Source organism: Cnephaeus nilssonii, assembly GCF_951640355.1.
Source record: "Cnephaeus nilssonii genome assembly, chromosome: 8".
Classification (NCBI taxonomy): Eukaryota; Metazoa; Chordata; class Mammalia; order Chiroptera; family Vespertilionidae; genus Cnephaeus; species Cnephaeus nilssonii.
In genome coordinates, this window is record NC_137079.1 from 87,345,193 (window position 1) to 87,363,390 (window position 18,198).

The following is an 18,198-nucleotide window of genomic DNA, read 5'->3' on the forward strand; positions in this document are numbered from 1 at the left end:
TGAGAGCAAAAGATAATTAGCACAAAAAGTAAATGTATTGTTGTCAAGACATTTGTTCTTTGTGCAGAGCCTTCAACATAAAAGGTATTCTATAAATACTAGTGGCCCAGTGCACGAAATTCATGCACATTAAAAGGGGATTAATTAGAGGAAATATTTTAATATTACTATTTGTCCTTTCTCTATAACAGAAGTGTCAGAGATGAAAGAAAATTAGTAAAATGTATATGAAAATCTTCCTCCTGTCAGAGTTTGGGGTGCACCATGGGACCCAGAGTCAAATCCCCGCCCACCCAAGTGCACCTCAAAATTGTGCGAGACCCAGACCCAGACAGCCCCCCTCATTGGGCTAGATCCAGATCTGGCCGGTTCCACCCTTATCAAGCCCCGCCGGGCAGGGGGGCGCAGCCTCAGGTCCCCTGGCCTAGCGCCAGGGTGGGGGTGCGGCCTGAGGTCCCCCATCAAGCCCCCATGGGCGGGGGGCAGGGCCTGAGGTCCCCCGTCAAGCCCCACTGGGAGGGGGGCACAGCCTCAGGTCCTCCATCAAGCCCCTCTGGGCGGGGGTCGCAGCCTGAGGTCCCCCAGCCCGGGGCAAGCGGAGCAGCCTGAGGTCCCCCAGCCCAGCACTGAGACAGGGGAGCGCACCTTGAGGACCCCGTCAAGCCCCGCCAGGCAGGGAGCATGGCCTCAGGTCCCCTGGCCCTGTGCTGGGGCGGGGGGCGCGGCCTGAGGTCCCCTGGCCTGGTGCCAGGTTGGGAGGAGCAGTCTGAGGTCCACCAGCCCAGCACCGGGGCGGGGGGGCGCACCTTGAGGTCCTCCGTCAAGCCCCGCCGAGCTGTGGGCACAGCCTCAGGTCCCCCGGCCTGGTGCCGGGGCAGGGGGCGGGGCCTCAGGTCCCCCATCAAGCCCTGCCAGGCAGGGGTCATGGCCTGAGGTTCCCTGTCAAGCCCTGCCGGATGAGGGGCATGGCCTGAGTTCCCCCGACCTGGCGCTGGGGTGGGGAGCACAGCTTGAGGTCCCTAGTCAAGCCCCGGCAGGCAGGGGGCATGGCCTGAGGTCCCCTGTCAAGCCTCACGGGGTCTGGGGGATGCAGCCTCAGGTCCCTGCTGATTGCTCGCTAAGGCTCGTTACGGGAACTCAGCCTCCGCCGTGGGTGCAGCCATCTTGTGTTACGGAATCCCCCACCTCCTTTGTGGTGGAGTGATGGTCAATTTGCATATGCCCTCTTTATTATATAGGATGTCCTGATTGATTCTCTCCTTTGCACTGAACCCCTCTCTGAAACATATTTGGATTATCAATTTAAATTAGATTCTTAAAGGAGTTTGCTCTTATTCTATGTTAAGAAAGATGCTTAGTGTAAAATCAATGCTCAATAGACTTTGTTATTAAGAAAAGTAATATCTCATACCTTAATCAATAAAGAAAAAAATTATTTTTAAAGGCAAAATTTTAATATCTCTATATATAAAAGCCTAATAGGCAAATTGTCCCCTCAGGAGTTCAAATGGGAGACCGAGAGTTCACTCACTCGCTATGACATGTGCTGACCACCAGGGGGCGGCACAGAATGACGGAAGGCCCCAGCTGGCAGCTAGCAGCCAGGGAAGGGAGGCTCTGGCTGGCAGCTGGAAGGAAGGCCCTGGCTGGCAGCCGGAAGGCCCCGATTGGCCCTGATCATCGGCCAGGCCTAGGGACCCTACCCATGCACGAATTTCATGCACCGGGCCTCTAGTAATAAATAATTTCAGTAACATCCACATCTCTCATCCAACATACTTAAATGCTTTTGTAGCTGGGGTTACAGCTTGAGGTTAAACTGTTTTTTTGCCCTAGGATTTGAGCATGTTTGGGCATGTCTATAGAGCTGGTAGAGCAGGCCTATTTAGAAAGAAAGGGAATAAAACTCATCCTAAGAGAAGAGACATATGAAAAGTTTGCTTCAAGCTCAATTGCCAAGTGTTAAAAGCCTTAGTGCAACAAGTTGTCTATTCTATGAATTCATGTCCAAGTGCTAGAGCTGCAAACAAATTATATAATTACTAGAGGCCTGGCGCACGAAATTTGTGCACGGGTATGGTCCCTAGGCCTGGCCGGTGATCGGGGCCCATAGGGGCCTTCCTTCCCCTGGCTGCCAGCTGCCGGCCAGGGCCTTCCTTTGTTCTGCGCCACCCCCTGGTGGTCAGCACACATTATAGCGAGCGGTCAAACTCCCGATTGGTCGAACTCCCGAGGGGACAATTTGCATATTAGCCTTATATTATGTAGGACAGTGATGGGCAACCTTTTGAGCTTGGTGTGTCAAACTTCGCCAAAAAACTGAGCGTAACTCGGGTAGTGTGTCACTTTGAGGAAAAAACATTATTTCGCAAATGTTTCATCCTCAGGAGCAGCAAATGTTTCATCCTTGGCATGCGGCCACCTCAGCGGCCACGTGTCATCAGAAATGGCTACACGTGTCAGTGCTGACATGCATGTCATAGGTTCGCCATCACTGATGTAGGATATGCTTCACTATGATGGACATGGGAATTTGGGAACTGAAGACACAGCAACAGGAGATGGTGACCCTGAAAAATTATATCATGGTACAGGCATGGGTGCCCTTTAAGTCAGAGGTTGATAGTCTTAGCAGAGACAGCACTGTAGTGGGAGAAGCTTTGCTGGCTGTGTAAACAATAGGAGACAACACTTCAATAAGCCAAAAGGGAAAGGAGGAAGATGGTGAAAGTCATGTAATTGGTCAGGGACTAATTCTTGGAGTGTAGCTGTGCAAATCCTGGGTATTCTTAGAATCACCTGGAACAAATCTATAATAATAAAAGCATATGTTAATTAGACCAGAGAGCCGAATGACCTTCCAAACATCATTCCAGACATCCTTCCAGACGAAGCCACAGATGCAGGGGCTGAGGCAGAGGCAGTTAGGGGTGATCAGGCAGGCAGACAGGCAGGTGAGCAGTTAGAAGCCAGCAGTCTCCATTGCAAGAGGGATGTCTGACTGCCTGTGGGTTCAGTCCTAAACCAGCAGTCGACATCCCCTGAGGGGTCCCAGATTGCAAGAGGGTGTAGGCCAGGCTGAGGGATCCCCTCCCCCATGCATGAATTTTGTGCACTGGGTCTCTAGTTTGAGTATAATGAGAAAAGAGTAAGAGGCTACTCTTTGAGAGTTTAACCATGACCCATTTTTACTCTTAGTCTGATGTAGCTTGGGAAAATTGGTTACATTTAAATTTCCAAAGTTTTAAGTCATTACCTTTTCTAATTTGAAGACTCTAAATAAAGCTCAAGTGCTCATCAGTAGATGAGTGGATAAAAAAGCTGTGGTACATTTATACAATGGAATACTATGCAGCTATAGAAAAGAAGAATCTCTTACCTTTTGCCACAGCATGGATGAGCCAGTATTATGCTAACTGAAATAAGCCAGTCAGAGAAAGACAAATAGCACTTATATATGTAAAACATAATGAACAAAATAAACTGGTGAACAAAATAGGTCCAGAGGCATGGATGCATGGGACAGACTGATATATCTTGGAGGGGAGGGGAGTGGGGGACAGGAAGAGATCAACCAAAGAACTTATATACATATATATATATGGTCTATGGACACAGACAATAGTGTGGTGAAGGCCCAGGGTAGGGAAGGGGCTGGGTGGAGGGAGGTAATGGGGGGAAATAGAGGACATTTGTAATACTGTCAACAGTAAAAATATATATATATATATATATATATATATATATATATATATATATGTGTGTGTGTGTGTGTGTGTGTGTGTGTGTGTGTGTGTGTGTGTGTATAAAATAAAAAAGAGCTTTTTTATTTTACTTTCTTTTGGTAATGGTAATTACTATAAGAAATTAATTTTAGCTTTTGTCTTTTCAACATAATAGTACTTGGTTTATATCTTGTATGGTGAAAGAGAAAGTAAGATCAAAGTTCAGATGTGCCTTAATTTTAAAAATTTCATACATAAAAATTTGAAATAATAAATACAATTGGTATTTTTATTTACTTCATTAAAATTATTCAATTTACAAATGATTTCCCTGATTTTTCCCATTATTATACATCATTGTCCTTATTTAAAAGACACCTGTTTCATTTGTATTTTACATATAAAAATAAGAAACAGCCTGGCCGGTGTGGCCAAGTGGTTGGAGCGTCAGCCCACAGACCAAAGGGTCTCGGGTTCAATTCCTAGTCAAGGGCAGGGGCCTGAGTTGAAGGTTCAATTTATGGCCCTGGTTGGGCATGTTTAGGAGGAAACCAATCCATGTGGCTCTCTCACATTGATGTTTCTCTCTCTCCCCCTCCCATTCTCTTTAAAAGTCAATGGAAAAAATATCCTGGGGTAAGGACTAACAACAACAACAACAACAACAACAACAACAAAAAGTCCAGCCGGTGTTGCTAGGTGGTTGAGCATTGACCTATGAACCAGGAGTTCAAAGTTTGATTCCAGGTCAGGATACATGCCTTTGTTGTGGGCTCCGTCCCCGTCCCCAGTAGGGGGTGTGCAGGGGGCAGCTGATCAATGATTCTCTCTCATCATTGATGTTTCTATTTCTCACCCTCTCCCTTCCTCTCTGGAATTAATAACATTTTTTTAAACTTACTAAAAAAGGATATTTACTATTTATGAAAGTTGATTTGTCTAGTAATTTAAAAATGTAATTTGGCTTAAATATTTAATTCTGAAATTTGAGGAAGAGCTTTAAATTTGGTGACAACTGAATGTAAATTATCTGAATTTTCATTTCCTAAATCATTTAAATTTTATTTTTCCAAGATTAAAATCTCATTGTAATCTTGATAAAGCATTGCTCCATTTTGAAATTTTCTTTTTGGAATTAAAAAGGCAGGTAATTTGTGGACAGTTTCTTCAAATCCCAAGCACCTTTGGCCCCATTATCTTTACAGATGCCTATCACCTTCTTCTGTCTTTCACATTGATTCATATGTCACCTAGTTATGCTGGATTATGATCATGGTGTGTTCAACCCCAAGGCAGCTATCAGAGCCTTCTATGTAAAGCTGTATAAAACATCAAAGAGCTATTGATACTCTAAAAGACAGCTATAGAAACCTTTTTCTTTTTTTTTCCAACCTAAAGAAAATCCTTATAACCGGTCTATTATTGTATAACTCCTTCAGGTCAGGAACCTATTCAATAAGTCCTGGACAGTAACTAGATAAAACGTTCTCTTCTTTGGAAGTAAGACTGACTCTACTAGCAATGCTTTGAAACTGTATCATTAACATTGATTAACATTCAAAATCTTTTATAATCAACTATTAGTATTATTATTTTGTGATTAAAGAATTCCTTGGTCTTTCCTAACTGGTTTCCCTATTAAAAAAAAATTATTAAAGACTTGAATTATAGATGAGCAGTTTTCTTGACCAATTTAGTCAATTCTAGTTTAACTCCATGTCACAGGGAGAAAAAACTATCTTATTTGTGAAAGTTGGCTGATGTTTGAGCAGCTTTATGATGTGCAAAGCATGGCTCATGGATTACCCACATCAGAATCTGTTACAGTGCTTATAAAATGCAGATTTTGGTACCCAAATCTCAGTGTGGAGGACACATGGTAGAACCACTATATCTTAAAGAAGCATCCTATGTGATTTTTATTCATGCAAAGTTTAAGAACTACTCAAGAACAGAGTTACTCTTTATTTAGCAAATCACTTGAATGGATCTTTTTTATTTTGTAAAGGAAGCTAAGGTGTCCAAGGCTATTCTGGATAAAAATGAGGACAGAAAACAAATTTCTCTGAGTAATAATAAATTAACAGGAATTTGATAACTGTCCTCAGGTAGCTTTAAAGGGAAGTGGCTTTAAAGGGGTCCCCAAAATTTATGAAACTGTAGAGAAGGTCCTTGTTAGAATGAGGGTCCATAGCAATATCATGGCAGAATGGGGATCTGAGAAGAATGATGGCCAATGAGAAATTCCCTGCAGTGGAAACAGCCAATGTTCAATACCAAGTTGTTACCTATTTTGTGCCTTATTTCCTTTGCTTTTAGGAATGGAGCTGTTCCATCCACAAAGTAAAGCATGGCTGGGAAAACATAGTGACGGGTAGAGATTGCAACAGGATCAAGAATTTGGAGCAAGACTTGATCCTGGCCAAATCTCTTCCAAGTGTCTTTGTAAACATTGAGGAATGTTCTTGACTTCCCTAACTTCACCAGGTCATAATTAGCCAGGACAGTCTAATCATATAGCTATCATTTATTTATTGAGCATCAGGCATGTGCCAGGAATTTTCATGCATTATATCAATTAAACCTGCAAAGTAGGTATTTTCTCCCTAGTTTACTGAGGTGAAGAACTGAGGCTCAGAAGAATAACACATCCAAGATCAATCATTCAAAAATGGAGCTGAGATTCAGCCCACATTTACCTGACTCCAAAGCCTGTCTCTCCTCCCCCACATAACACCTCTCAGGGACAAAACACTTCTGGCTGCTTTAATTCATGTGCCTTCACCTCTGATCAGCTGCTTTCACCTCTTCCAGATTTGCACCAGTTCCCCATCTAAAGAGAAGAGCAATGGCTGTGTTCTCTCTGCCTGCCTTTAGTATTAGGACCCCCCAATGTTGCTTAGAGAATTTAGTCAGCATAATCCTCCCACCTCAGTCTCCTGCTGTCCTAGCTTTCTCCCGCACCAAACTTCTCTTTTCCCAACTTCTTCAAAGATGTCTCCACTTGTGGTTTGACTTCTTCATCTCCTTCTTTCTCTTCAACCCACTGTATCTTGTCAAGAACTGTGAAGGGTCTGCAATTTTTTGCTCCTTGAAAATCAATAACTTAGCTTACTATAGTTTCTTTGATGCTAGCAGAAGACTTGAGTCTTCTGGGTCGAAGGACTATATCACACATGGCACAGCAAACAGCACAAGCTTTATGTCAATGACAATTTTTTTGCCTCCCAGGTCTCAGCCAGGGACAACATGGAGTGGCCCAGGTGATGCTGGTTTGCATCACAGTTGAGAAACCCCATGATTCAAAATCTTTTATAATGGGCTACAAGGAAACTTGCTCAATCCTTTCCACAGAAGGAGACATCATCATATTGAATGGTAAACACAGGTGCCTGCCACTCTGGCAGAAAACACTATTTCTGTCTTCCAAGGCTGTTTGCTATACAACCATCCTGGAAAAGGTAGTCTGAAATAAAAGCTGCTAGTGCCACTGCTCACAAGATGTACAGAAATATGACAGTCCCATGGAGAATTGTGTCCTAATATATTCTTGTATCTCTTCCCACTAATCATACAGAAGATTGCTCTCTTAAAAGTGATCAATTGCGTGTTTCAAGAACCTTCCAGAATCTTCAAAGGGACCTCAAAGAACAACATTAAATCATTCAAAAAACATTTGTTGGGCACCTACTACATGTGTTAGCAAAATTATGCACTATCTTCCTCATGACGGGAGCAACAGACGTACCTAGTATTCACACATACCGAAATGTTACAAGTTGTGGTTAAGGCAGAGGGAAAGGTACATGTTAATAAAAGAGCTGACATCAACAAGGGGTCGTGAACTTGTCTGGGAATTCAGGAATGCCTTTTGCTTACTTGAACGAGTAAGAGAAGATGGTTAAAAGGGAGAGGAAGAGCGTTGCAGAGAGCCTGTGGCTGCTGGGATCACAGCACATTTGAGAAACTAAAAGAAAGTCAGAAAGTCTCCCACTTGGTAAGAAGAGTGATATGAGAATGGAAAAGGCAAGACCTCTCACACGGTCTGGTAGTCACCTTAAAAATTCTAGTCTTTTCTCGGAGCAATGAGAAGTTGTTTAAGGGTTTCATGTGAGAAGTGATATGTAGTCTTATTTGCTTTTCGAAAAATCATTTTGGCTGAAAAGTAGAGAATGAATGGAAGGGCTCCCATTGTATGTGGTGAGACCAGATTAAACTGGTGGCAATTGCAAAGAAGTAGACCAATTTGAAAGATTTTGGAGATAAAATTGCCAGGACTTGGTGCTGAAATGAATATGGGGACTGAAGGTAAGGAAGATATGACTACTACATATTTGATTTGAACAATTGGATAGAGAGCGGAAAGAAAACAAGAAGAATTTATGAATTCAGTTAGCCTAAACTGTTGTGACATTAGTGAACATGTCATTGAAACAGCTGCTATCAGATCTGGAATTTAAGGGGAAGGTCTGGGCTAGAGACACATATTTGGAAATCATCAGCACATAAATTATAACTAAAATCACTGGTGTGAGTGATGTTTAGGTCAAGAGATTATAATGAAAACAGAAAAGAACCTAAACGAAATTGAGAGGTAGTCCTATATTTAATAACTAGGGAGAAGAAAAGAATTTGCAAGGGAATTAGAGAAGCAGCACCCAGAAATATAAAAAAAAGAAATTATAATGCCAAAGGAAGAATAAATATTCAAGGAAGTAAGTTGTCAAAGTGTTGCGTATTGTTGAAAGCTCAATAAAGATGAGGACTGAAAATGACCCTTATTTTATTGATTAAAAAAATGAAGCACTGAAAAGTGATTTATTCATAGCCAACATAAATTCTTGTCCCTCTCTGGATTCTCAGAAAATTCCTGCTGATGCCCATGCTAGGGTTATGTGTGTGATCCATTCTCTCCACAGGACATACATTTCCCAGTCTTCACTTGACTCTGCTTACAGCATTGTATATTGTTAACTACAATCTGTAGGTCTACTTCAATATTCCTGAATTATGTCTTATTCTCTTTCAAAATAGCTGTTCTTCGTTGTTGCACACACACCTGTAGGTATGCCCAAGAAATGCTTTAAATCCCCATACTTGAAAACAATATAGAGTTATGCTTTAGTTATTCAGAGATCAGCTTTCCAGCAATTTTGTCTGAAAGAGGACCAAATCTGGAAGCTAAAAAAAGGGGAGGGGGTTGAGTACAAACTTCCAGTTATAAAATAAGTTTCAGGGATATAATGTACAGTATAGGGAATAGAACATATAATATAATAACTATGTCTGATGACGGTTACCTGTCATATTGTGGTGGTCACTTTGTAAGGTATATAAATGTTCAATCACTATGCTGTTGTACACCTGGAACTAATATGTTGTACATCTACTTTAATTAAAATAAAAATTTTAAAAGATATTAATTTTTAAAGAAAATTAATTTAAAGAAAAGGAAACACCTCTCACAGGAAAATCACTTTTGATAATGAACAGCAATAAAAATATCTCAAGATACCACTTGATATAGAGTCACGGTCCCACTTACTGATGGAAAGAAAACAATTTTCATTAGCTGGATGTGGATAGAAACATCTGGTCAATCATCACCTGGAGCCATCGAGAAAAGCAGTCAAGAAAGGAGAAAATAAACAAACAAACAAAAAAAAACACAGTAAAATAGGAAGGATGAGGGGAAGGACCAGAGTGGAAAAAGAAGCAGATGGAGATGAGAAGCAGTGACAGACACTAGAAAAGGTGATGAGCACATTCCAAAGGAAAGAAAAGAGACCCCTAAAGTAAGGACCCTGTATATTTCAGCAATCCCCTGGAACTTGAGCGCAAGGCCACGGTCTGGAATTTAATGGTCAGTCATCCACAAAGGATTTCATCCATCGCTGTATGCTTTAAGAGTATATAGGGAGTGAGCACCTTTCAAAAGGGTTTCTGTGAAAAGGTTAAAATAAAAACACTGCTATGTTAAAAGGCAGCACCATTTAACAAATAAAACCGAACTAAAGCCCGAGCAGGGACCCCGGTGGCACCCAGCCTTGCTTCGGAAGGAACGGTTCCCGGGTGGGGCTCTGGCTCCCGGGGACTCCCCCTCCCCAAGCCCTCCGCCGCCAACTGCGGAAGTGGGCGCCCGGCCGGCCGGCCGGCCCGCGGGCAGCGGCGCAGCGCCCCCCGGAGCTGGAGGCTGGAGGCTGGAGCGGAGCTCTGCCGCGTTCACCTGTGCGTCTTCGCGCCGCGGGACGAACGGAGGTGATGGGTTTTCACGCCATCTGACCGGGGAACAGACCGGGAAACTGCCTCCCGCGTCTTCACCTGAGGTAAATAAGTATTTTTGCTGGCTGGAGCGGTCCGGGCTCCAAGCGGTCGGCACTGGAGACCCCCCAGCCCACCAGGGCTGTCTTCTCGCTCCGAGGGGGAGTGTCTCGAAGGGCACTTGCCCCGCTTTAAATTCGCGAGCTTGCGTTCGGAGGCTGACCCGCCGCGTCCATTGGAGCGCGGTTGCGAGGGGCCGGGGAGGAGGGGGGGGGTTGCCATGTGGGCTGAGAATTGTGTGAGGGGCCCCAGGAACTTCAGCGAACACATTTCCCTGGGGTGGCTCGTGTGTGGCCGCGGCAGAGGCTTCGAGAAGCAGGCGCAGCCGGGGCTCGGGAAAGGCCCTGCAGCCTCGGAGGGCGGGCGGGCGGGGGTGCCGAGGGGGCGCTCGGACCTCGCGGCCCCGCGGGCGGCTCGCGCTCCCGGGAAGGACCGGGGGCCGCGGGGGCCGGGCCGCCGGGGGCGCCGTCGGCGGGGCTCGCGCAGCCGCACTGGGCGCGCCGACGCCGGGCTCCTCCTCCCGGCTCCGTAGTAAGCATGGCGGCGGCGGCGTTCGCGGTCCCTCGGGTGAAACAGAAAGCGGGAGCTGCGCGGAGAGGGAGCGAGGAGCGGGGCTGAGGCGGCGCCGCCACAGCCGGGAAGACACCCCAGGAGTCCGCGCGCCGGTGGCCGCGGCGGCCCCCGAGCCGGCTCTGCCCCTGAGGTGGAGCGGGAGCGGCCAGTCCCCGAAGAAGAGGCGCCAGGGTAGCCGCCTTCCTCCGCCCCGAAGCGGCGTGACTCGGAGGTGAGAGCGCGGGCACTCCCTTCGGGGAAGGTGGGGGACACCGAGCCACCCCCGCCCCGCCCCTCAGCCGGCGTCACGGAACCGTTAGGCTGGGGCTGCTGGGGCCGGGGCGCCGAGCGGGGCGCGGGCCGTCGAGGGCCTGGACCTCCCCGTCCTGTGGGCGCGGCGCGGGCCGAGGGGAAGGGGGGCCGCCCGCACGGGACCCGGCCGCGGGCGGGGCACCTGCGGGTGGGAGTCTCACCTCCGAGCGATTCCGGGGGCGCGGCCCGGCCACCAGCCTGAGGAGGCGGCGCGGGGGCGCGGGCCACCCCCGTCACCCTCCACCCCCCGCCTCCCGGGCCCCGCGGCGGGCAGCGCCGCTCCCGGAGGCGCGGGGGCGGGAGAGGCGCCCTCGGGAGAGGATCGGCGAGCGGCCGCCGCGCCTTCGGTTTTGGCCTCCCGGCCGCCGCCGAACTTGAAACGCTGTTTCTGAAGAGAATTTCCCCCCGCTCCGCTGGGGGTTAAAACCTCGAAAACCCGCCCTGTGTGTCTGATCGTGTGGGGTTGGTGGCAGGACCTGGTCGTCCCTCTGCCCGGCGGAGGCAACCACCTGTTCGGTGCGGAGGGTGACGGGAGGCTGCAGCCCGCGCCCCGTGCAACAGCCTGAATCGTTGAACTTTTGACACGGCTGTGGAGGGACATCAAGCGTTAGGTAAAGGAAAATGAACCAATAATTTAGTCTTAACATCGCGGCGGCTGTTTTGGTTAATGTAGTCGTTCATCGTTCTTTTATTAAATTGTTTGCGTTAAAAGCCTTGGGATATTTTGTCGGGTGGGGGGGGGGGGGCGTGCGTAATGGTTGCTGAGGTGCTAAGCATCGTGAATTGAGAAATTTTCTTCGGTGAAATTTTGTGAGAACCTTTGTGTCTCAGCATCGATTAAAAATAACAGGCTGACGAGATTTATTTTTCTTACAGTATAATCCTCATGCGTGTACGTGTTCACTGTGGACTCTTAAAACTGAGCAACGTAATTATTTTGCTTCTTAACTGTGGTCTGTGTTTTTAGTTCTTGAAACCAAAGTTTTTCTGTATTATAAGAATGAAATAGCAAAAGCTGAGCTGTTACTATAATATTTTATCACCATGCCATCACCAGCACCAGTGCTAAACATATGCTACTCAGGAGTTGGAACCATATGTTAGGCAGAAACTAATTGAGTTTGGTGACTACGTGCTTGTGTTTGGATGAATATTTAGTTTTTGTGTATTTGTTAAACCTGTAATTCTTGCCATTGTGCAAGTTTTATTTAAATCACCTAAAAATATTCAAGAGAAGTGAGTCCCTGCCTTTTTGATATTTTCTTGGTTGAATTGACTTTTCTCATGTCATGAGATAAAGTGCCCACCGAGACAGATGGTGGACTTCACAGAAAACAATGATAGGAAGTATTTTTAACACATCTTTTATAATACAGGACCTACAATTTTGCTTTCAGCTTTTTAGCCCACTTATATTGTTGCCATCAGTAATAATACCAGTTAGTGGGAAGAAGGGATGACAGGAAAAAAAATCTTGTTCAAAATTTTATTTAAAATTCTATATTTAAACACTTTAGCACTATCACAGTACATTTTACTATATTATTTTCCTTTCCTACATAGATCATCTCAGTTTTCTTGTGTAGGTTAATTGAAATTTTTAAAATCTCAATCTGGCTGCCTTTAGCCACCTGTATGCTTCTGAATTAACTCCCTCTTTTTCCCTTTAGTCTGAATCCTCAGAATCATTTAATGCTCAGGAAAAATAAACTTTTGGTTAATACTGGCTTCAGTCAAACATAATTATGAAGGTAATTTGCTTCTCCCAAAATAATGATATGGCTTTGAAAAAACTGATTCTAGGATTATCTTTTGGTATCATATGTTTTATCACTTGCCCTCTTCATATGAGTAATTGAGAGTGGATTTCTTTTACCATGAATTTAATAATTGTTTTGATTGTGAAATTTCTACAGTATAATACTAAGCATATTTTATTACTAATTTAAAAGATTTCCCCCTGTTTTCTGACTAGCTAGGCATAGGTCAGGTCAAGAGACTATAAAATCCAGAAAAAAGAGAAGGGATCCACGATTAATATTATCATTGTCTTTTGTGGCTTTACTTAGGTAAAGAGCATTTAATTTATAATTTGTCTATTTTTAGTCTAGTCTCAGGGTGAGGTAAAAGTAGATTTACAGTTGTTCGTATGGAAAATAATACAATAATTAATAAGTAATAATATAAGAATAAACTGTGTTTGTTGTACTCACAACTGTTAATTTACTTTTGTCCCACCCCTGTATTTAAGCTTCTTTTAAAAATTTGTATTTTTTAATGTTTATACATACAAGGCTTTTGCACCTTATATTTTTGCCTATATTTTTAAATTACAATTTGAAGTAACTTAAAAAGTCTTTTTGAAAAATGTTTTTGGTGCTTTTTAAATAAAAATGAATCTAGGTGGTATCTTTAAGAGTGATGTAAGAATATGCACAAGATTTTTCATTTTACTAGTCAGGTAATCAAAAGATAAATGATTGTGTGTGTTTTTTATTCCTAGCATTTTCTAGGAGACTTCAAATAAATTCACAATATTGTAAATCCAAAAATGTAGAATACTGTGCTTATCTATCCCATTGAATCTTTTACTGCCTCAGTTTATGGCTTTGCTAAAAAGAAAAGAAATAAATAAAAATGGCCCCTATGGATATCAATGTCAAGAGCTGCCTTTTTTAAAAAATATATATATTTTTATTGATTTCAGAAAGGAAGGGGGAGGGATAGAGATAGAAACATCAATGAGAAGGAATCATTGATCAGCTGCCTCCTGCATACCCGCTACTGGGGATCAAGCAGGCAACCCAGGCATATGCCCTTGATCGGAATCGAACCTGGGACCCTTCAGTCCGCAGGCCCATGCTCTATCCATTGAGCCAAACCAGCTAGATCCCACAGGCGGCTCGGGCTTCCTGGAAAGAGCGGGGTCCGCTACAGCAAGAGCTGCTTCTTGAAAAGCAATGAATGGCCAATAGTGTTGAAAGGCAAATTCGGGTGGATTTTGTTTGTTTGTTTGTTTGTTTTTACATGATTAAGAGCTTTTATAATTTTCTTAATATTTTGAGCTCATTTTATTTTAGAGTATTATTTAGTGGTCTCTTTTTATCTCTTGATCCTTATCTCTCTGTTCTCCCCCTATTATAGTTTTGCTTGTTTTTCACATACACTTTCTAAGTTCTCAGTGTAATAACCCTATGGTCTTCCATCAAGTTCTTTTGTGGGTGTCATCTTTAGATATTTCCAATCACTTATTACCCTTTACCCAGCCCTCAGGCTATTTTTCTCCAAGATAGGGAGGTACACTTGGGAGATGACATGTGCTTAGAAGATGAGCTATTATTAAAATGGAGATACAGATAAAAGCAGTGTGGTGTGTTTCCTTCCTTCAAGTAGTTTACAAACTAGTTGGGAATACTAGATTAACACACGGGAAATCATTAGCAAAAAATAACATGGTATTATTAAGTTGTGTGGCAAGGACTAAAATATAAAGGAAAATGAGGGCCACTAAAGGGCTAGAAAGATCTTGAAAGGCAATCGGAGGAAGTTAGAATTGAAGTTTAGGAAAGATTTAGATAGCAAAAGGAATGACATTCCTAAAAAGACTAATAGACATAGCTGGTACTAGTAGCAAGGAGACCATTCTGAGAGCATCCAAGAACAAGTATTAGAACGAAAGAAGGGTAGAGATTTTGGCTAAGCGTTAGGGCATGGTCAAGAGAGGAATAGGCAGGGCTGGACAAGACAGTTTGGCTGTATCATGATGAACCCATCACTGAAACAACCTTACATCTACTTTGACATATTCATAGCTTAAGCTTTATGTATAAGGGATGTCTTTATATGTGTTTGTTTATTATAGCTTAGATCAAGGTTTGGCAGACTTTTTCTGCAGACCTGGAGGTAGTATTTTAGGCCTGGTGGGCCACTTAGAGTCTCTGTTGGATATTCTTTTTTTGTTTTTTTACAATGTTTTAAAAACAAAAACAAAAATCTTTAGCTCAAGGGCCAAACTGAAACAAGCCAGCTTTGGGTAGGGTTTGGCCAGTGGGCCTAATTTGCTGACTCTTGGCTAATAATTGTCTAGATAATTGTCCATATAGCATACGTGAGGGGCCTTATATCATTTGTCTACATCGTTGTTTAGTGTGTTTTGTTATGACTGTAATTTGTATTTTCCCCCATGTTATAGTAAAAATAAAAATATGCAGAAATAACTACTCTTGTAATTGTTATTTTGTGGCCATACCTCTAGCAACAACCCAGATTAGGTCTTAGAACTAGGAAGTGAAAGAAGAAAAACTTTTGAGCCAGGCCTTAGAGCAGTGAAAATTGCTACATCCAGGCTGATTTAGAATTTGTGTATGGTTAAGTATATCAACTGCCTATTTTGGTTTTACATATTTTAAACTACAACTGGCATTTTAGAAACTTTGGCTAGGGTGCTGGGAGCAGACAGTAGGAATCCTTGTTTTTTAAAGTAGTTTAGGGTGAGTTAGTAAAGAAACAAAACAATTGGACAACCCTCAATAACTCTAAAAAGACTCACTGTTTGTAGGTCAGCCTAATCCTATATAATCCTATATAATCCTATATAGTAAAGAGCTAATATGCAAATAGTTGTCACACCCTCACGCCATCACACGGTAAGGGCTCAGACACTCAACACTGGGGAGAGAGGAATGGGGACCAGCCAGGCACAAATGAGCTTGCAAGAGAGGAATGGGGACCAGCCAGGCACAAATGAGCTTGCAAGAGAGGAATGGGGACCAGCCAGGCTGTGGCCCAGAAGAGGGACAAGCCGCCCGCCCCGTTGTCCCGGGTGCCAGCGGCTGCGCCTGCGGTCCAGGAGAGGGACAAGCCACACACCCCACAGTCCCGGGCCTCAGCAGCTGCGCCTGCAGCCCAGCCTGGGAGAGGGACAAACCATATGCCCCATGGTCCTGGGCGCTAGCAGCTGCGCCTGTGCCTGTGGCCCGGGAGAGGGACATGCTGCCCATCCCGCGGTCCTGGGCGCCAATGCCTGTGCCTGCGGCCCGGAAAAGGGACACACCACCCGCCCTGTGGTCCCTGGCGCTAGTGCCTGTGGCTACGGCCTGGGAGAGGGACAAGATGCCCACCCTGCGGTCCCGGATGCCTGCGGCTGTGGCCTTGGTGAAGTTGCCCGCCCACAGTCCCCTGCGGCTGCGGCCGGCCCGGGCGAAGCTGTCCTGTGTCCTGGATGCCTGCGGCCGGCCAGACGGAGGGAAGTCCGGGTCCCAGGTGCCTGCAACTGGCCGGAGGAGGGAATCCTGAGTCCTGGGTATGGGGTGAGGCAGAGGCGGTTAGGGGCGATCAGGCCAGCAGGGGAGCAGTTAGGGGCAATCAGGCAGGCAGGCAGGCGAGTGGTTAGGAGCCAGTGGTCCTGGATTGTGAGAGGCAGTTGGACATCCCCCAAGGGGTCCTGGATTGGAGAGGGTGCAGGCTGTGCTGAGGGGACCCCCCCCCATGCATGAATTTCATGCACCAGGCCTCTAGACTATAATAATAAAAGTGTAATACGGTAATTAGACCAGATAGTTGAATGACCTTCCAGATGTCATTCCAAACAAAGCCGTGGCAGCGGGGGCTGAGGCAGAGGTGGTTAGGGGCTATCAGGCAGGCGAGCAGTTAGGGGCGATCAGGCAGGCAGGCGAGTGGTTAGGGGTGATCAGGCAGGCAGGCAATCGGTTAGGGGTGATCAGGCAGGCAGGCAAGTGGTTAGGGGCAATCAGGCAGGCAGGCAAGTGGTTAGGGGCGATCAGGCAGGTGAGCGGTTAGGATTCAGTGGTCTGGGATTGTTAGAGGGATGTCCAACTGCTGGTTTAGGCCTGATCTTGCAGGGATCGGGCCTAAACCGGCAATCGGACATTCCCCAAGGAGTCCTGGATTGCGAAAGGGTGCAGGCCGGGCTGAGGGACAACCCCCCCCCCATGCATGAATTTCGTGCACCAGGCCTCTAGTCTCTATATATATATATAAAACCCTAATATGCAAATTGAACGGCAGAACAACTGAACAACCAGTTGCTATGACATATGCTGACCACCAGGGGGCATTTGCACAGAACATGGTGGGTGTCAGCAGCTGGCGGCAGAGTGCGGAACATGGTGGGTGTCGGCCGCGGTGGGATGGTGGAGCAGGTGAGTGGGGTCGCCGGTTGCTGTCATCGGGCAAGCCTCTGGTGGTTACTGAAAATTATTTGCTCCCGTGCACCGCAGTCCTGCTTGGTCCTCGCACCTGCTGCCGGCACCAGTCCTGCTCACACCCGCTGCCAGCGCCCGAGCTGCCGCTTGCACCTGCTGCTGGCACCGGCCCCAATCGCTCGGCACTGTCAATGGGTGTGAGTGGCGGCTGCCAGCCCTGATTGCCCCTGAGGGCTCCTCCACCTCCCCTTGCTCCTGAGGGGCGATCAGGGCAGCAGTTGCCGCTTGCTTGCACCCGCTGCTGGTGCCGGCTCCGGCCCCACTCTGCGCTGTCAGCGGGTGCAAGCGGGGCTGGTGCCGTAAGTGCATGGGAATGGCAGCAGCGGGAGCAGGGCTGCTGGCAGACAGGGGACTGGGGGGTATGCGGAGGAAAGGAACCTCGCAGCCCACAGTTCCTTTCAAGGTGCATGAATTCGTGCACTGGCCCCTAGTAATTGATATTTACACTGATGAGTTGGAGTCATTAGAAAAGGATATAGAGTGTGCAGATTAAGGCAGAGAAGAAAGACCTAGAGATCTTTTTAAAATATTCCATTACGATTAAGTTATGGTGATTTAAAGGTATCAGTAATTTTGAAAATTCATTTACATGAACTATCCCTTTGAAATTTCTAAATTTATAGATGTGTATTTCTAAGGCGTTCTGTTTTTTTCTGCACACTGTGTTTTATTTAATCATTGCCAGGTGAATAGTGGTGCGTTGGGTTATGGTTGCATGAATCAGTTGGCTAGGGTTACTCTGTATTTTGTGTCATAATAAAAACGCAAATACATTATGTATATCAGATAGTATTAGGTGCTGGAAAAAGTAAAGGTGTATAGGATGGAGAGCTGCCTGGATAAAATCAGTGGTGCTTTTTTTCCATTTAAAAGCATTAAAGCCAAACACACCCCCAAAACTTAAGTTAACTTTGTATTTTTATTTATACTAGCATTTTCTATACTTCATAAATGTGTATGCTATCTTAAGTTTTAAGGCAGTTTGGCTCAGTGGCTAGAGCATTGGCATGCGGACTGAAGGGTCCCGGGTTCGATTCTGGTCAAGGGCAGCACATGCCCAGGTT

General features: G+C 45.5%; 1 protein-coding gene across 3 annotated transcripts in view; it reads left to right on the forward strand.

Moving 5' to 3' along the window:
• Nucleotides 1–18,198, forward strand: part of FNDC3A (fibronectin type III domain containing 3A) — a 254,406-nt gene that overhangs the window by 26,551 nt on the left and 209,657 nt on the right. The window contains exon 1 of one of the 3 annotated variants that reach the window (XM_079778645.1): nucleotides 10,597–10,830. The exons of 1 other annotated variant lie outside the window; for it this stretch is intronic. The gene's annotated coding sequence lies outside the window, so the exon portion shown is untranslated. Of the gene's footprint in view, nucleotides 1–10,596; nucleotides 10,831–11,037; nucleotides 11,522–18,198 lie in introns of those variants that run through there. One more of the 3 variants, XM_079778646.1, reaches the window with a different exon arrangement.